This window comes from Hyposmocoma kahamanoa, unplaced genomic scaffold, assembly GCF_003589595.1.
Source record: "Hyposmocoma kahamanoa isolate Upper Pololo Valley unplaced genomic scaffold, ASM358959v1 76, whole genome shotgun sequence".
Classification (NCBI taxonomy): Eukaryota; Metazoa; Arthropoda; class Insecta; order Lepidoptera; family Cosmopterigidae; genus Hyposmocoma; species Hyposmocoma kahamanoa.
In genome coordinates, this window is record NW_020653900.1 from 7,177,385 (window position 1) to 7,199,109 (window position 21,725).

The following is a 21,725-nucleotide window of genomic DNA, read 5'->3' on the forward strand; positions in this document are numbered from 1 at the left end:
CGAATTGGCGAATTGGCGAATTGGCGAATTGGCGAATTGGCGAATTGGCGAATTGGCGAATTGGCGAATTGGTGAACCGACGATACGACGAACTGACGAACCGATGAACTGACGAACCGATGAATCGACAAATCTAATGAGTAATCAACTCTCACTAATCACTCAAACTTAACTAGTGTGTGAGTCTGGCGCGCGTCGGAAGCATGGCGGGTGTAATTCCGTATATTTACATGGACGAGAACTCACCACGTGAGGATGGGATGGGTGCAGGTCTGGCGCACCCGCTGTCTGTGTGTTTCAAGCTTAAACCTCACAATTTTATAACCACAAAACTTCGCGCGTCGATAGAAAAAAGCCAGCTGTCTGTAGATGCGCATGTTATTTATAATGATCTGTCAGAGTTGCGGTAGCGGAGGAGGAATTTTGCTTATAAGTTATTATTCATATTTAAAAAAGCTTCAATCTTTGCTAATATCTAATGTATCTAGACTTAACTTTTTAACCGCATAACTACATACTTAGACAATAACTTGAATGCCGTACTGCACTATAAAATTTCAATGCTGAAACCGATAAAATCTGATATACAACAAATACTCCAAATTACCATTCAAAACATAAAGCTCTGTTTTGATTGTAATTTTATGTTTTGATATGGCAATTATGTATAAACCAGAGAACGGAGAGTGTAACTGTATTGTTGAAAAGTCGTGTTTCTTTATTTTGGCATCTTCTCATTGCTTATTCAAAACAACGATATGCCGTTTTGTATTGTTCTACCGTGGTCCTACCACATCCACCAATTACATAACTTAGAATAGAAATGTTTCCATGGTGTTTCATTACAATAATAATAACTCAATTTAGTTTGTTTATACAGGTATAGGATGAGGTTCATTTTATATAACAACAAATTGAATGTTCAATGATCAATAATCAAAATAACGTTATTTGTTTGATAAAAGTATAATTTGGAATAAAAATATAAGTAAATTAATTTGCTTCCACCCATTTCTTTTTTAAAATTAGATAAGACTGTAGTGGCGCTTGTATTATATATTTCATCAATTTGATGTGGAGGGAGGATGGGAAAATTAACTGCATGAGAAAGAATACTCAACACTAGGGTAGCTATTTTGCATATTTTAACCGCGCGGAGTAGCAAATTAATTTATTTCCGTTTTTATTAACATGGACTTACGCAAAGCAACGCATAAATCTATTACTTACGTAATTTGGTATAATAAACGATCGATATAATAACTTGCGTACACATAAAATGCATACCAATGGTATAATGTGCATTTTATATAAATTGGAGACATAACATTTATTCAATAATTATAAATATCCGTCATACGACGAACGCAGCGAGGAGGAAGTATTAGATTCTATTACGGACGTGCCGCTGAGGCGCAGGCAGTGACGTGCTAGATAGAACCCACTCAATAAAGAAAATATGGTTTTCACACCAAAAATTTTTTTTATAGATTATTAGTGCGAATTTGACCTCCATCTCACCTCAGGTCGACGATGGAGCATACACATCTATATAATGCCTATTCACTCTCGCCTTGGAACGTATTACATGCACATAAAGATTCAAAACTTATAATACTGATGTTTCCGCTAAGATAGGTTAGAACTGCGACCGGATATGGGCAAGCGGGTTTTAACCCAGAGCTTTGTTTTCGCCAATTTAAATCGGGCTAAAATCCATTAATGCCCAAAATCGAAGTTAAAAACCATTTACAACTATAAATATATGTTATACGCAAAACTCGCTTGTTTTGTTCAAATTGAATAAATATCATTCAATTATTAATATTAATTGCAAAAGGTTTTTGCTTTCTGATAATCGCGATTCAATTTATCTTTCTATTGAATCGATAAATCAGAAATCAGAAATCATAAACATTTATTGTATGAACTGGTAGATTACGATGTTACATATGTATGTATACATTTGTTTCGCAGTTCTTACCCAAGTCGGGCGTACAATGTCTTAAAATTACAGTCATTACAATTCAATTAAGATATACCTACTATAAATTTACTAAGGCTTTACTAAGGAACATTGACTTATCTAAGGGTGCCGGACCGGATGGTATTCCACCAATATTTATCAGAATGACTGCTTCAGCATTGGTCGATCCACTTACTATAATTTTCAACAAATCACTTGAGGAAGGAGTGTTTCCGTCGTTATGGAAAACTGCTAAGATTACGCCGATTCACAAATCTGGTGACAAGAATAATGTCTGCAACTACCGTCCTATTAGTATATTGAGCTGGTTCTCAAAGTTTCTTGAGTCACTTCTATATCAACATCTGTACAATCATGTCAGCCCTGTTCTTAGTCGCAAACAGCATGGCTTTGTTGAAGGTAAATCGACTAATTCTAATCTACTAACCTATTCCACTTTCTTATGTGACTCTTTTGACAGCAAGAGGCAAGTTGACGCTATATACACTGACTTTGCCAAAGCCTTCGACCGTGTGAATCACTCGATACTGTTGGCAAAGGCAAATCACTTGGGTATTCACGGAAATCTGCTGCGTTGGCTTACTTCATACCTCCTAAATCGTTCTCAACTTGTTGCTCTGAGTGGTTATGAGTCTTCCCCTTTTTTCTTGGGCTCCGGAGTCCCCCAGGGGTCCAATTTGGGTCCGTTTCTGTTCTTGATTTTTATTAACGACCTCCTCAATACCATCCAGTGTGAGTGTCTAGCTTTCGCCGACGATATTAAGATTTATTCTAGAGTTGTGAGAATTGATGATTGTGCGGCTCTACAGAAAAGTCTGGACATAATTACTGGATGGTGTAATAATAATCATATGTCACTTAATGTTGGTAAATGTCAGGTGATATCATTTACGAAAAATAGAAACCCATTGCTCTTCAACTACAGCATAAATGGATCTACTCTAGCGCGAGTTCAAACTATTCGTGACTTGGGAGTATATTTCGATTCGCACCTGACATTTCGGCCACATTACGATCATGTCTGCAATAAGGCAAATCAAATGCTGTTCTTTCTGCTCCGACATGCCAAACCATTTAATAATATTAAATCGTGGATTATTTTGTATGGAACCCTCGTTAGGAGCATCCTGGAGTATTGCTCATCAGTTTGGTTTCCTATATATAAAGTTCACGTAGATAGGATTGAAGCTATTCAGCGCAGATTCTTACGAGCTTTGTCTGCCAGATGTGGAGTGCGTAAAAGAGTGCACGAATACGAAGATCGTTTGAATTATTTCAATATGGTTACTTTGGAGGAACGTAGATGGATGAATGACCTACTAACACTTCATAAAATCACAAATGGACTCTCTGGTGGCTCTTTGCTGGGGATGCTGCTCTTCAACGTGCCGACTCGGTCTGTACGAATACAGAAATTGTTTTCTATACCAGTTTCTCGAAACAATGTTTCACAAAATAATCCTATCCATAGAATGTGTAGATGTTATAATGAAATATGCACAAATTGTGATATTTTCAACTGCAGCGTCCCTGCCTTCAAGAAGTCTCTTCTAGCAATGCGGTGTCATAAAAAATTAAGTAAATTGTAATCTAATGTTTGTTTTTTTCCTTGTTTCTTTATTAAGTTGGTCTTGTTTAAATAGTGTTGTATTTAAAAAAATGTTGTATTTTGTTTTTTCTTATTTATTTTTAAATGAATACTGTAAGATTGTTATCGAATGCTGAGCACAATTATAATTGGGCACAGATATGCGTATTGTAATAATTTTAAGTGTTTCTTTTTTGTATCTCTTTGTATCTGTTGTCTGTTTTTGTGTCAAACCTAATAAAATAAAAATAAAAATAAAATTTAAACGTCCATAAAATAAAATTAAACATGATGTACATTTGTCAAATATTTGATGTCATTTTATAAAATTCACTTAGATTATAGAAACCATTGTCAATTAGCCATTTCTTTAAATGAGATTCTTTTAAAAATCACATTGAAATAAATATATTTTTATAAAAATCGAATGTTAATGTGTCAACAGCACATCAAGTTATTAGCGTATATTCTAAGTAACGAGAACCCACAGAATTGCAAAATGGGTATTGTGTGAAGTTGCCTCTGTTTCGTCTAAAAAAGGTTTTTGTACATCGAAATTATTTGTAATAAGTATGGAAATATATCAAATTAAAATGGGTTAACTTCCATTTTAGATAAAAACCCGGTCAAAACCCGGGCGGGTTAGTTAAGTTTTAACCCAATGCCCATCTCTGTTGGCGACTATAACGGTAAGCGAGCCGAGCAAGCGAAGCGTGCCGATCGAGCGAAGCGTGCCTATCGAGCGAAGCGTGCCGATCGAGGGAAGCGTGCCGATCGAGCGAAGCGTGCCGATCGAGGGAAGCGTGCCGATCGAGGGAAGCGTGCCGATCGAACGAAGCCTGCCGATCGAGCAAAGCGTGCCGAACGAGCGAAGCGTGTCACGGTGGCGGCCGATGAAGCGTCAATGCTAAATTTCGATGTAAAATAATCATTTTCGTATAAAAACCATATTTTTGATAGATGTGAGTTGACGTGTATTGTTTAAAGACATGTAGCTAAATATTCGGCTTAAAATTAAAAAAAAATGTACTTAACAACAATAACAAAAATACTTTGTGCATGCAATTTTGTTACGAATATAATGCATTAAAAAATAATAAATTAAAATAGCTCGTAATCTTTAATAAACTTGTTCTTCTTACACTTCACAATGAAAAATATACTTTTATTATAATAATAATAATTCGTTTATTTGCTTAAAACATGGTATAACAGAAGATGTCACAAGAACCAAAACAAACATGAGCGATCTATTTAAATATTATTTATTTTTGTATGAAAGTAAAATCTGAAGAATTATTAAGAGTCATAAAACATAATACAGTAGAAGTGGTTACTTAGCGTCTGGCGCGTGACAACATTAGGTCTTGGAAGACTTACTGAGCTCAGTCCGTCATTTTTGCTTTGTATGGTATGGTTGTGTCATTTTTTCGCGCAAATTCTCTAAAATCGCAAAAAAATGCCTTACTGTGCTGTTTTGGAGTGCAAAAATGAATTTGTTACATCGTTTTAAATTAGAAACAGTGACCAATCATTATCAAAATTTCTTAGTGTTTATCGTTTGTTTGTGTGCATTTTGGGGACAGCGGTTCCGATAGTAAGCGAGGCACTTCCATTGTTTTTTTCTTCCGTTGTAATAAACCCTGAGTAAAAGTTAAAATCATACATAAATACCATTACCTACTTTCCTCGAAAGAGAGGTGTTCCAGTGTTATCTGCGCAATTTTTTTATAATTAGTGCGATACGATTTCTCCTATCTACAACTTTATAATCATTATTACCTCTAACAGTGACGTAGAATGTGGTACAAGCAGTAAAGTTTATATGGCTGCTTTACGACAACACGTCATTATTGGGTATCGATTTACGTTCGGCCATTGCAATTAATACGTTCCCTTTAGACGGTAACGGTCATCATTAAGCTGGCTATTACACTTAGAGATATTGTAATACGTACCTTCATACTTACGCAATTACGTTACCCGAACAAGGAATTAGCTATCTAATATCGAATATATAGACAAAACGATGATCCAACCTGACCTAAGGTATTGCACCTTAGTTCACCTGCTAGAGTGTAGCTATCACAAATAAAACATGGATTTTTTTTGAAATTCATGTGTGAAAAGTAACGTAACATGCGCAGAGGGTTACTGGGGGGAACATAAACAATCATGTAGCGCCGTGAATCACCGTTAACTAATGACGACTCTGTTCATAATCGTGATTTGCAATTTTTTCTTCTATATTTAACAACAAACGAATGTTTTTTTAATTCTTTATTAAGATTTTTTTTATAAAATATAAGTACGCATTTGACCTCCATCTCACCTGATGGAAAGTGACCATGAAGTCGACGATGAAGTATGCACACCTAAATAATGCCTCTTCACCCTCGCCTTGAAAAGACCCAAGTTATTCAGGCACAAGTCGGCAGGGAATTGCACTCCATAGCCGTTCGCCATATAAATGTGGAAGCGTAACTCTTCGTGCGAATCTTTGGAATATCCTCAACATAGGGGTGGAACTCAAACTTACGCATAGGTGTAGGAAAGGGGAAGGCGGAATTAAATCGTGTATCCATCGCACTCTCTCCGCCTTGTATCCTGTAAAATACCGATAAGCAGGCAACTTTACGGCGGTGTTCAAGGCTCTGCAGCTTCGCCTCCACTAATTCCGAGTCACCCATAAACCTCTATTCTTAATAATTCTATTTCTTCAAGCAAATTAAACTCTTCATTACGCAATATTACTTTTTTAAATATTATATATGTCCACATGTACTAAACCTAAGATCGTCTAAGATACTCTTAATACGTTGTTCTAAGAGTTTCCTATCAATTTAAGCATTGGTTTCAGACATACTAAAGTTTAATGCAAGTGGATATTAGTGTCATTCGAATAGCATTCCAACTACACAACCACCAGCGATTTTAAATAGCAGTAGAGCTCCTTGTGAAAGAGTTCGTCCAGGGAAGTACTGCCACCTTACCTATTTCTGCCGCCAAGCAGTAATGTCAGCATTACTGTGTTACGGTTTTCAAAGGTTTCAAAGGGTGCTGGTGAAATTACAGGCACATAGTAGTTGGCAACTTATGTCTCAGGGTGACGGGCGCAGAGACAGTGCCCCTCAGATCTTTGCGATTTAAAGCTCTGTGTGGCACTGCCACTGTTCTGCACAGACGTGTCGCTTACCAGCGCACAACTTGTTCATCCCGTCACTTAATATCATAAAAAAAGAATACCTTTTTAAGCCTTACCGCAAAAGAAGGATTTTTTTTTAAATTACAACTCCCTCGTATATTTTCACGGTCAATAAAAATACGACCTTAAAGCTTTTTTCGTAAAGCGTATTTACTGCCTTTTGTGTAGGTAATTTCGAAATAGACAGTCCCACCCCCGACTTCTGTGCTCATCTTCAACTTAAAGATTCTTCAACTTAATATCCCCTTGCATATCTCCGAGTACTAAGACAAGTCCTTTACTGTTCAGGTTATTTGTTTGTGGAACGCATTACCTTTGTCTATTCAACAAGCAAAGTCATGGAGTATTCTCAAAAATATGGTAAAAGAACACTACCTAACTTTAGTGTGACTTGAATTGCTTAGGTATTTTTATGTTTTAAAATTATGTTTTGGAAATTTTATTTTTATAGGTGTAGGAATATAGAGTAGTTTATGATATTCATATATATGTATTGGTGTTATTATTTATAAATATATGTTTATTTGTGTTTATTTATCGTTTTTGTATATATTGATTAGTAATTCTTCATACACCACCGTTTTTATCCTGTGAGTTATAGAATTACTTTCATCCAAAGGTTCACTGGCAGAAATCGCTTAAAAGCTATAAGACCGCCCACTGTGTTACCACTTATATTTAATTTAATTGTATTGATTTGTTTTCTTTTTTGGTGTACAATAAAGAATTTTGGTATTTGGTATTGTACTGTATTGCAATGATTGTAATCTAGCATTATTTTTGCGCTATCATCATCGTAAAGTTGTCGTCAGTAAATATCATCAAAAAAATGTCAAAATTAAATGAAGCCGAATATAGTATATTCCCCCTTAGAATAATCGTTTAAAAAAGTGATCTTTACATCTGTTTACCTTTGACTTTGAACTTTTTTTTTAAATTTAGTCTCGTAGATATCCACGAACAACCTTGCAACAGTTAAAGGATTACATATCTTAGAACGACGAAGAATTTACTAATTAATAAATTACGTTACGATAAGCACGTGTGAACTTAAATATTATATTATGTATAGAACACCTGATTATGTTCACATAATCAGTGAGGTAGGCAGCAACAACGTGATAATATATTATATAAGTAGTTAAAAGTAACTATGTAATTATGTTAATAATTATACATTGATGATTTTGTTAACCATGTTTGTTATACTGTCTGTTTTCCACATAATATGGATTGCTGAAAATTCGTTTCGACAAAATTATTATTCTTAGATAAAATTGTACCGCCATACAAGATAAAATTGTGCCACCGTACAATTTTACCAAACAGCTTCAAATTTCTGGACTGTCCTTTGCTAGTGCACAGAAAGTTCATTCACGTAATTTTCATTATACCATTGTGCTATATTTTTGCTGTCATCTGAAATGTAATTTAAAAATAATGTCTTGAGTATTCAATAAATAACTTATAACCGAATCGAGGAGAGTACCAGAAGCGAATTTTATTGCATTTCCTAGCTAGGTCGACCCCCTCCTGTGGGTTTAGGATAGGTTAGTATATGAAAAAGTCGCACGAGCCAAATTTGTTTGCATTACCTAAACGGTACGACCCCCTCCTGTGGGTGTAGGTTAGGTTAGTATATGAAAAAGCAGCACGATCCGAACGATCCAAGCGAGCGACTACTACTCGATCAAATTAACTTCCATCTCGTATACCATATTTTCTAAAGATGCGAGGTGTTTTAATTTGACGAATTGTATTGTGCGACACGTTCTAATACTTTTAATATCGATAAGATAGGAAATAATATAACATAAATGTATCATGGATATCGTTTTTTTACAAAACAAAGATATTCAATTAGATACATTGGTCTAACTGTTTGTTGGGGAAATAAAAATCGGGAAAAGAATAACTTATCAATATATCAAAATAGTGAAACATTCAATATTGTAATGAAAAAAACCGTAACGTCTTTTCGGATAATAAAAAAAACAAAGTCTTCAATAAAAGTCTAAAGGTTTTCGGAGAAACAAAATACAGTAAATCACGTTTCTAGCTTGTGATAGGTAACCCCACAACAGTGATTTGCGATATTTACAATGTTACGGTCAGGTTTTTAATTGAAAATAATAAACTGACGTTTAGTGCGTTGGTAATTTTCATCAAATAAAAATAGCGTTGTATTAAAGGATCATCTTGACTGATTCACTCAGAAGCTCAAGGTGAATAATATCTTTTTAATGATACGTAATGAAATGTTGCTATTGTTAGGTTAGATTATTACCAAAAATCTTTAATTTAACGTATTTCTTTAAAGTATCTTTTCAGTAAGTTCATTGACACCTATATCCAAACATACTTTTATGATCATAGACTTGATAACCGTGTATTGATAACACCGTGACACTCGTGCGTGGATGTCTTTGTTGTAGCAACTTGTCAATGACACTTTGTTCTATAATCTGTAATGGCTGCCGTGACTAAACTGTTGTTCCTGGTAATGTGCTTTTATCTAAGATACACCTAACCATTTTAATTGAAACTCTATTATTTAACCACACACACAACTTAAATACAGATCACTATGTAATAAACATGGCAACATTATGTTTCAAAGTGACATCTCACTTTGTTTGAGAAAGTGACATTTCAGTGACATCTCTAATTAAAATCCGAATAAAAGCACAATAACGTTAAAAAGACAGCAAGATAAGAACAGTTCCGTAGCGAGTAAAGAAAGAAAAAGAGTGACTTTGTGATATGGTTTATGAAATAACAATTGACAGATCAAAGTACAGGAGTAAAAAAACTTTTAATATACACATTCTCCTGGCCGTTTCCTGCCACGACAACTGCTTCAGCTCCGCTGTTGGTGGCGCTCGTGTGTTGTCACGTGACTCGCGCACTGAATATTATTAGTAAAGACCCGTGCTCAAGACTGTTTTATGTTACCACAACTTTAATATTTTTCCCCGAAGTCCAGTTAGGTTATTGATAGTATTAATCTTGACATCATGTCTGTAATTAAATTTGCTCAATAGAAGTATCAAATCACTGTAACAGTTACAGTGCCACTCACAGAGCTTTAAATCGCAGAGATCTGAGGGGCACTGCCACTGCGCCTGTCACCCTGAAACATATGTTAACAAGTCCCATGTGCCTGTAATTTCACAAGCACCCTTACCCTTCAAAACCGGAACAAAGTAATGCTGACATTACTGCTTGGCGGCAGAAATAGATAAAGTGACAGTACTTCCCTGGACAAATTCCTTCACAAGGAAGTAGAGCTCCTTGTAAAAGAGTTCACCTAGGGAAGTATTGCCACCTAACCTATTTCTGCCACCAAACAGTAATGTTAACATTGCTACGTTCCGAAATCACAGGCACATGGGACTTGTCAACTTATGCCTCGGGTGACGCGTGCAGTGGCAGTGCCCCTCAGATTTTTGAGACTTAAAGTTCAGATTTTCACTGCAACTGATATGGACAGTTATGTCGCTTACCACCAGGCGCACGACTTGTTTGTCACGTCACTTGGTGTTATAAAAAAGCCACTTGACTTAATATACGTTGCCAGCCTTTGACGGTATGTTTTGTTTGTGAGCGATCACGATCTTGCGTTAGTTTCACCTAGTGGCTTTGCTAGAAGACGTCGGCTTGAATCCGGCTGGATCGAAGGATTTTTTTTCTATGTGTTCGATGTTTGTATTGATAAATCGATAAAAAGTTTTGCACGTATAGCCAGCAGCAGTAAACATAAGATACTGATACCGGCTTACGATCTATACAGTACCTAACGTTCGTTGTTAGATATGTTGATTGAATCTCCTCTGAAATTTAATTCCACTCTGTGAAATATTTAATTTCACCTTGTAGCTTGTACGTTGATTTCAAGACAAGACATTTTCTCACTTTTTCCTGTTTGTTCGCTTTCCTTATCTCATACATCATGGCAGCTCCATTTCCTTGGGGAATATAAGGTCAGAATGAAATTTTATGTGCACATATTGACATAGGCCCTGTTTATACTCAAACACGTCTCCAGACAATAAGTAGAGACTTTTTATGTTGTGTAAGTATAATAAATTTCAGGTAAACTTTGTATAGCCCATGCCATTCGTCAATATCCGAGATTTAAACTTTCAATACATATTTACAACACTCAAATAAAAGCTTTCACATTTTTAATATACCCGATTTTATTTTTGAAATATAGCCTAAAATACATTGACTTACAGGAACGACGCGAAATCCGAAGCAATTTTTTGTGAGATATTCTCATGTCTTGATCGCATATTGACATCCGACCCTTCGGTACCAAAATATATCATAAATTGTGACAAGATCATGTCTTATAGCGAAATAAAACGAATTTACTCGGTATTTCTTGAAGTAATTTCAACATAATGCATGAAGCCATCCAGCTCCCCTTCTTTCTATCGTATCGATGGCATACACTATAATGATTGCCGTCGTGGTAAAAGGATTTGCCAATCGATGTAAGGTATGACTCTCATCTAGAAGATTAAAAAGGACCATGATATTAAGAAGATTAAAAAGGATTAATTCACACTTGTGTGTAATAAAGTGACAAAAGTAATAAATACAACACTTAATTTTAGTCACGTCATTTGTAAATGTCAGAAAGCTTTAAGAAAAGGAAATACAACAATTAATCCACTTCCGAAAGAGCAGAATAGAGGACAAAATATAGTTAGTTATTCTTTCAGCAGCTAAGAAGCTACCCAATAAAACTTAAAACTGCACATGACGGAGTTATGATACTAGAGCGGTGAAACCAATGACCAAAAGCAACTTGATCATTGGTTATTGATAGTATTGATGGACTTGAGAACTAGGTTACGGAATCTACCACATATCAAGCAGCTCAATTATAAATGAAATTGACAAAGAGTATGACATCTTGCTTTTAAAAGAACTGGCTAATCTCTCCACTACCATTACAACACAGAGCAAACATCTGCTTAGAAAGGGAGTTTAGTTGTTTTGTTTTTCAAACATTCAGATAAAACATTTCCAAAAAAAAAAATACTGTCACTGGAGTGAGATGGTGAATTTTTTAAATTTCTCTATCTATGCAGCTCAGGGGGGAATGAATAAGTAGTTTAACATCGTAATGTCACCGTTAATTATTTTAGCCATTGACGTTGTGAATCACCTGTAGCAGTTATCAATGTATCATAAAAAGTAATTTCTGATCGCAGCGACAAATAAACCACCTGTATAATAAGTATCATAGTTGTTAATGTAGCATCCTTGTATCATCAGATTTTATCAATTTGATGTCATGTTAATCCAAATCAATGTACAGCAAAGAAGCTAAGAAGCGTAATCAAAACATTTCGGAAGCAAAATATAAATGATTGACATATCTTTTATTATCACTTGTCTCAATGAGATTATTCGTACAGAGTGTTGATCCTATGTTCTCCTGAGTTGAAGCGTGATTGATGCGCGAGCAAAACATAAGTGAGTAAGCACTGAGTTCAAGATATCATTAGTAAATAAAAAGTGATAAGTAATAAATTCGTTAATACTAACACTCTTTTGTTGTGTAACTTAAGAAATACAACAAATCGACGGAACAGCTGATGCTTTTGTATTACATGTCGATTTATTTGAATCATCGAAATTATAAACCAATTTTGTTTTACTGATATACACATATGATCACCTAATGTAATTAACTGCCTCCGCGCCAGAACCATACTTGCAACTGTTACCATACTGCCAGACTGCCACGCAGAAGTCCTGAGTTTGATTCCCGGGCCGGGACAAATATTTGTAGGGCCTACATTTCTCTCGTGAGTTTGGGTGTAATTTGTGATTGTTTATGTGTGTGTCCATGGCACTCGCGATATAGGATTTACCCAGATACATAATATAATAAAATACTGCGAATTCTATGAAACCACGGAAGAAAAAGACAATGGAAGTGCCTTAAGCCTCCATTAATATCAGAATCGCTCTAGACCAAAACGTAAGCAAACAAATGCTAAACACTATGAAATCTTGTTAATGTCTGATAATATAATTTAAATTTTACCCAGTCGCTGTATAATTTAAATTTCAATACCTTTATTGCAAGTTACGATGTTTTGATATTATATTGAAAGTTTATTATTCAACGTGCTGCCATCTTGCAGCCAGTAACTGGACTACGTCGAACGACTAACATGTGAACGAATGGAAAGTAGTATGTTCCGGACAACAGACATCTTTAACGTATACATTGCAAAATGAACTTCATTTGATCAGATAAGTTTATAATTAACAAAATACTCATGAATATTTTATCGCCAAGTTATTGTTCTCTAATAGCGTGGAAAATTCGAGATGTTTACTTAGTTCTCCAAAACATAAAACTCGATCATATTTCTCTGGGATAATATTTACTTTCGTTTGTTTTTAAAGTACAAAATATCAATTCAGTAAACAGAAAATTGAAAATTTATTAAAAATAAGACTGTACCAATGGTATAAAATACCACCACGGGTAATATTTTTGGTGCGACTATCATTTTTGCGCTCCAAAACAGCAGAATAAGGCAAGGCTAAGATTTTAGAGAACTTGCGCAAAAAAATTGACACAGCCATAATGTAGAAAGCGAAAATGGTACACTGAGTTCAAGTGGTACGAGACGGGTACAGCGTTACAGGTTAGCAGATTGGGACGAAATTCGCCATTTTCTTGCTTCATATCCCTGGCTTGCTTTGCTCCAGGAGATTCGTCGAGCTGTGCTGATGATGTAGTTGAGGTCTTGCGATTGGGCATGGAGTATTACATACCATACTTCAATGTATCCAATGGACCTCATGCTCGTCCATGGTAAACGTAGTCATGCTGAAGCACAAAAACAGTCTGCGTACCAAGCTTGGGCAGATGCTCGACTACGCAAAGCGCGAAATACTCGGAATCTGAGGAAAGCCTTTAATAAAGCCGCCAAGAGGAGCAAAGACGTGTTACTCAGGGCCAAATTCGACCATGTGCGCCGCATAGAAGCCATGCTTGCTTCTTTCCCAGCAAGCATCAAGTCCTTTTGGTCCCTGGCCAAGGCGGTCGAAAAAAACTTTAGTAGCCACTCATTACCACCTCTGCTGAGGCCAGACAGCTAGCAAAGTCAAAATCAAATATTCATTTATTCCATAAGTAAAATTTTTACACTTGAAAACGTCATTTTATTTAAACTACTTTTTAAGCTACTGCTCGTTCACTACGCTGACCTCCCTGAGAAGAACGAGCAAGAAACTCTAGGGATTGCTCTTTTCAAGTAAAGTAAAATACTATGGAATACACTTTTAATTATAATTGTGTGGAATCTAGACTCTTGTTGTCTTTCCATACTTCTTTATCAGAAACAAACTCTTCAATATTGTAAAATGAATTTTCAATTAAAATACTGCCAGCATGGTGAAACCATTACAGTGTCTCTGGACATTTCTAAGGCGTTTGATAGGGTCTTGCACGCAAGCCTTTTAAGCAAGCTTCCCTTTTATGGGCTTCCCATTAACCTTTGCAATTGGATTTCGGATTTCTTGAGTGAACGTTCGATTCAAATGGTCTTAGAAGACTACTCTTCCGACAACCAGGCGATAGATGCCGAGTTCCTCGGAGTTATGTACTGTCCGCAACCCTTTTTCTGCTGCATATAAATGATATGTTGATTCCAGGTACCTTTGGGTATGCTGATGACAGCACAGTTGTGGACAGGTACTTGACCAATGCAAGGGTCAGTGGAGAAGAAATCCAGTCTCGTCGAGAGTCCATGGTTAGTCGTTTGAATTTGAGTGGAATTGCTCCAGACTTGTTCCCCGAATGCTATAACTTGGACCTTTTCAAGAAGATATTATTTAGGTGTGCATGCTCCATCCTCGACCTCATCGTCGCTTTTTATCAGGTGAGATGGAGGTCAAATGCGCAATTGTTTTTTATATAAAGAAAAGTAGGCGGCACTATGCCTACTGTTGAAATGCATGCTACGCTAACTAACCACTTCTACTATATTTATAGTTCTATGCTTGAAACCTTGTACTTTGGCTTGAACTTGTATGATTAAATTTGCAGCTGTTGCTAGGGTATAAATCTAAAATCCGCTAAACATTTACAGCCACCTGGGCTATGATTGCTTTTCGGAATAATTCTAACGTAATGTTTTTTGTTAAAATTGAATCTGCTTGTTAAATTTGATGTCGTTTTTCACTTGTCATCATATATATACCAACAGTCGAGTGAAGACCTGCCATTTTGTATATGTGAGAGGTGTTACAGACAAGCGGAAGAGTCCTCAGGCGTGCATCTATCAAAATCTATTTCAAGCCCCTGAGGAAGATTTCTCAGTTCCTGAGATCCATGAAATGAGTGCGGTCTCTCTTATATTGGACAAACGAAGCGAAGTATTTGTACAAAGAACATATAGCTGATGTCAAAGACCATCGCGTAAACAAGTATGCAGTCTGCGAGCATGTCATGGATAAATCTACACATTGAATGAAGTTTGACAAACCCCAGGTCCTTGCAAAATAAGTCCATTACCTACCCAGGATGCTGCGAGAAGCCATTGTGCCAAGATGGTATCTCCGTACCAACAGTTTGGGACGCAGTATTTCCTCTGATGAAAAATCCCAAACAGACATAAGACTGCAGTACCATTAATATGTTTTTATTTATTTTAATTTCCATTATTAATTGATAATAAATTGAACTTAATAAAAATTCATATTGTTACAATAAAATAATTACTAAAATAATTTAGCGTAAATTGGAATGTTTCTTTGTAAAATTAAAAATAAGGTATTTAATTAATAACTTTTGTAACTATAGTGAAAAAATAGGGTGGTTTGCATTAATATTAGACATAACTGGTTGATGACTGTACCACTTCAGTCAACCGTGACCATGGGACCTGTAAAGGGCCCGAAACGTTGGTTTGTTTGAATAAACAAATATACGTGATTTAAATCCGGAAAAATAGTTTCATTTCCTAAGATTTTTTTATTGATTTACATTGTGTAATCCTACCTATGTTTGATGAGACCATACATTCTTTATCATTAGCAACCGTAGAGCTCCTTGTAAAAGAGTTCGTCCAGAGAGGTACTGCCACTTTACCTATTTCTGCCGCCACGCAGTAATGTTAGCTTTACTACGTTCCGGTTTTGAAAGGTAAGGGTGCTGGGGAAATTACAAGTACATGGGATTTATCAACTTATGTCTCAGAGTGGCGCTGCAGTGGCAGTGCCCCTCAGATTTTTGCGATTTAAAGGTCTGGATGGCACTGTAAATGTTATGGACAGGCGTGTAGCTTACCATCAGGCGCACGACTTCTTCGTCTCGTCACTTGATATTATAAAAAAAAACTTAAACAGTATGAATAAAAGGCACAAGTATTTTTTTAACGTTGTGTTTTTACACGAAATAAGTTAAAAAAATACCTGTGCCTTTATATTGCGGGGTTTTCGCGATTGTTCCATATTGGATGTGAAACTATTTTTCGGATCTAAACCGCATATGTTTGTTTTTTTCAAACTAACCGACCAAACTTCATGGCACTAAGACTGTCTAAAAAAGGGTTCGAAACACTGATTTAAAAAAAGAAATATAAATTGTTTGAAAAAATGGTTTTATTTCTGATGTGTTTGTTGTTAAAGATAGAACGCAAAAGATTTTTGAAAATGATCTAATTAAATTCGGCTTTTACATACAAAAATATATCAACACAACTTAAGGGCAGATTGACAAAATTAGAGTTTATGTTAGACGCGAGTTGCGATCGATACGTTTCTACACTTGGACGACCGGAACTTATTTACCTAAAAATCTCGAAATTCTCATTTGGATTTAAAATGGTCAAAGGACACTTACGTCAAGAAATTCTGGTATCATTCAACAACAAGTCCCAAATTACAAGAATTTCTCTTCTATTGTCACAACGGACAAGTACGACTCCAGTCAGTCGCCTGACTTTGCGTTTTCATTGTCCACGATTTCAAAGACTCCTTAATTGAGACTGATGTGCCCTTGTGAATAAACTTCCTCATAAATTATTGGAAATTGATTTAGGGTAATGATCAAATCACGTTTTTTATATTTTTTGTTACTTTGAATATACATCTCTCCAACACTCGCATCGGAGATTGAATTGAATTGCCGGGCTAACTAGGGGCTGTCTGAAACCCACTCGTGTTGATATGCTGTATCCGTTGGCTGTTGTTACCCCTCCGGACGTTCCCAGAGACGTTGCTTGCTCTCTGTAGGACTAGCAAGACAGGACGAGACTTGAGCGAGAGCGACATGAAGCGCGAGATACCGCTATTCTCGCACAAATCTCGTCCCATCGTACTAGCCCCCTTAAACGCTTAAAAAAGAGACTGACCCGCGGCACCCCGTATACCATCACGTGCCGGTATTAATCCAGCGGTTAAAGAGTCGCTATAGCATCATTAAAAAGTAAATACTTTGCTAGTAGTTTATCCGTCTAGAGAAAATTCTCTAGACGGATAAACTAGCCAAGTCCTAATAAGTCTCTGGAAGGAGAGTTACCCCACGGCATCACTCTTTCCGCGGGTGAGCATCTGCTTTTCTGCCATGATCTACCTTGGCAAACTTGGAAATCTCTAAATAGGTTGCGGATCCAAGTCGGCCGAAGCAAGGGAGCATGCACAGATGGGGTTATAGCCCGGAGAACGCATATATGTGTGTAAATTATTATTATTATTTATTGGATAATATATATTTATATATAGCAATGTGTATATATGTTATATAGTATGTTTTATGTTTAGGTATATTCGGTTCAATTTAGGTGTACACCGTTTACCTGCTTTGTGCACCATTAACGTAAATGTAAGGTTACCTGGAAGAGATCGCTGTCTAGTAATAAGGCCACCGATTGTACCTTTCAGTATATTTTGTATTGTCACTGTTTTTATTTTGTGTGCTAAGCTTAAGCTTTAGTAGCTTATTCCATCATCAGTTGTTTTTCAAACTTTGAAATGATCAATTTTATTTCAGTACATTTTATAGCATTATTAATACATAGTGTAATATTTCATTTCTGCAACTTGCTAAATAAAGAAAACAATAAACTTATTGAAGTAAATTAAAAAATAAATTAAAAAATAAAATAAAAAGTCAATTAAAAAATAATTAATCTTAAGTAATTGTACAAATATTGGAAAGTATCGAAATGTGTCTTTTATTACGTCATAGTACAAACCGGTCATAATAACACCGGAACGCCTCGTTTAAAAATATTATAATTTTTGGAAGATCTGGTTTATTGTCCCTATCGCTTGCGTTCAAGCTCATTTATGAAACTTTAATTCATTTGAAGAGCAGTAATTTTTTTATGAAAAATAGTGGTAAACACAACCTGTGTAAGTGGCTATATCTTGGGCTTTGGGCAAATATCTTGGTTAAGCGTTAATTGTTTAATAACAAGGAATTTAATGTAGACTAATTTCTCATTATTAAACAATATTATAACAAGTAAATGGTAAATGTGACGGAAACTATTGTTAGGACAAATAATACCGAGTCCCTCCTAGTGAAGAAGATTTCCAAATGTAATAATTAATTTAAAGCATAAATTAGCGTAAATTGAGACGGGATTCACGCACAGACCGTGGGTGGACAGTGTAAACTGACAATCTGACTACACCCTGTTGGGATGAATAACTACTTTACCCACAACATTATAATAGAATACACATAAATAATACCCCAATGGAGGAAAACTGTTTTCTCCTTTCAATAATAAATTACATAATTAATCGTTGTAAATTTGTAATGATAGGTAACAAAAGTCCCGATAAAATGAAGACGTTAGAAAGAGAATAATATTATAGAACTATTTATTATAATATTATGTATTAATAATGATAACAAACTAGTCGAATAATTTCACAAAAATAAATGAAGAGTCCAAGAATGATCAAAGTCTCTTGAAAATTTTAGGAAAAGAGAATTTTTAATTTGGAGAACTTATAAATATTGGTGAAAAGACACGCGCAAATACTACCTGAAATAAAGTCAGTGCTAACATAAATGCATGTAATGCTGTTTTATCGATTACAAACTAAAAAACATTTGTAAATAATTTTTAACTTTTCTACCATTTAGTCATAAACATTTTTATGACTAAAAGTAACAGCTAAGCTTGAACGTTTTTCTGATTTAGGCAAAATACGCTTAGCGTTTACCGAACTGGTTGGCGGTATTAACTCAAAACGTGTTTAGTAAGCAATATCATGGTAGTATAATATCGTAATATTGATTACAATCAAATAACCAACAAAATGTATTTAAGTAAATTAAAATAATATGTAGAATCAAACGTCAACAACTTCAGTTATTCTTAATTAATCAACATTCCAATTTTAAATATGGTGCTTAAATACAAAGCTATTTGTATTATAATATTAAAATACGTACGTACGTACCAGACAATGCAAAAAACAGAATAAACTAACCCCGGAGTTGGAGCGCCTAAGAACACTCAAACAATAGCAAAGTGGCCAGAAAGAGGAAAAGGATTGTGGACACGGGAACTAATTAAAGATTCTGGAGAATGGTTGCAAAGAAAGCACGGAGAAGTAAATAGATTGCTTACGCAAGCGGACATGGAGTATTTAACACATCCTTATGCAATAGGCAAGGCAGTAGAAAAAGCGAAAAATGTTCCTACTGTGGAGAAGAGGACACACCGTAGCATGATCTGCTTGAGTGCAAGGTATTTGTAAACGAAAGGCTGGCGGCGCAAGAAAATAAAGAGCTTTGTAAAGGGATTCTAAAAAAAGGTATAAAAATGCGTAGATACACGCCTGGTACGGAAAATTTTTTGACATAAATACGTACCCAGATGCTCACATTGCATTTCTTTATAGTAAATATAACACCCACTGACCTTAACTTCGATTATTTAGCGTAATCTAACCCTAATTCTTGTTGAAACTCAAAACCACATCAAACCGAATTAGAAACTATTTCACGTAATCCCTCGACTGCCTATTTTGTAACCCCGAACCCGAACTTCCGGGGCGCCGCGGCCATCCACCACCTAGTGACGCCATCACGATCCTTACAACCAAAATTTCTCTTCGTGTTCATCAAAATACTCCTAACAATATAACATTTTCACGGGAAATAAAGATTTCAAAACAAAATTTAATTGCACTGAACTCAGTAGCAGTAGAACTCCTCGTGATAGAGTTCGTCCAGGGAAGTACTGCCACCTTACCTATTTCTGCCGCCTCTGGGTTGTGTTGGTGAAATTACAGGCACATGGGACTTGTCAACTTAAGTCTCAGGATGATGGGCACATTAGCAGTGCCTCTCAGATCTTTGGAATTCAAAGCTCTGGTGGAATTGCAACTGTTTTGGACAGGCATGTTTTTTTTATGTTACCAAGTGTAACATAAAAAAAAAAGAAAACATACAAGAGCTTGTTCAAATTACAAAAGTACAAAATAATGAATTAAACTTCCGATTCCAATTATTTGCAGAATTATTCTTTAACCCTCAAGTTCAATAAATATGTATATCAATGACCGTTCGTTCGGCCCTCCGGAACTGAACGCCACACCTCGTATCTTTTGTATTTTAACTTGCCATCAGGCACACGGCTTGTCACGTCGCTTGATATTAAAAAAAAAGAAAGTTTCAAAATTTTACAAATGGCATTTTTTAAATTATTTTTTCTCTCTACTACCACTTTATTTTCAACCTTCCAGTCCGCCTACTTTGAGTCAAAGTATGTGATTTTGAGAATATTCTTCCAAATTTTCAGAAATTGATATCTCAAAAACTATTAACATCCTAAAGTTATTAAGTATTATGATTGATTACAAACAAATCGATATTTTTGAGGAGCTCCTACGGTGTCGTTGAGACAGTACTTTCGTATGACGCAATAGTGTACAACGACAAAACACCAAAGTTTAGAATTGTACACATAAAAACAAATACCACTACCAAAGTTTAGAATGGATAACGTCGATTTGTAATTTATTATAGGTGATTTACGATGAAACTTAATAACAATAGTTCTCGGAATATAAAACGTAATTTAAGCTTGTAGAATTATATAACAGTAGCTCATTACATCGACAAATTGTATTATTGTTACACCATTTATTTCGAGTAACTTTTACTTGACTCATATTTGTATTAGTAAATAGCTTATAAACTAGGGTTAGTTTTAAATAATTGATTTACATGTAGTGCATTGGCATGATTTATGTAGGCACAGTCCAGTCTGTTTACAATCGTATTCGGATGATTTCACTACCTTACTCACTATGGAGGCGACGCACTTGCACATGACGGCATGGAAGCCGTCCACGCGCCACTCGCTGAATATGCCCGAGGCGTTGCAGCAGCGGGACAGCTCCAGCACCGCCTAGAACGCTTTGTTGTCCTGGGGGCGGCGGAGAGTTTCTTACGCGCGGCAGCTGTGATTAGTCCTTAGCTTAAACGTGTATTGATTATTCGAAACCTTTCAAAATTTAATTCGAATGTTTCTGTATTTTTTCACGCATAAACTAGTATTGTTACCCATTTTTAAATTACTTTTGAGAGCTTTTATTACCTCCCTTTTTTTCTCCACATCTTCCACATTGGAAAACAACAACATGAGAAAAAATTAACAGCCAAAACAGACTTTGTTTTCATCTGCAAATCGATTAAAAGTATATTTATGTATTTTAATGAATTTTTGTACAATAACATAAATAACAAAATTAATTTAGAGCACTCAATATTTCGAAACACTTGTCTAAAAAGGAACATTCAAAATAAAAAAAATAAAAAATGGTTAAGGTCTTTAAAAGATACTAATGTTAACGATATAATAGCTTATCAGCAAGAGCAGAGTATTCTTGTTAAAAAGTTCGTTCAGTACTGCCACCTCACTTATTTCTGC

The 21,725-nt window shown here is 35.6% G+C and overlaps 1 protein-coding gene across 2 annotated transcripts in view; it reads left to right on the forward strand.

The window, feature by feature from the left end:
* Nucleotides 1–21,725, forward strand: part of LOC113232419 (neuropeptide F receptor) — a 152,062-nt gene that overhangs the window by 88,105 nt on the left and 42,232 nt on the right. The gene's annotated exons all lie outside the window — the stretch shown is intronic.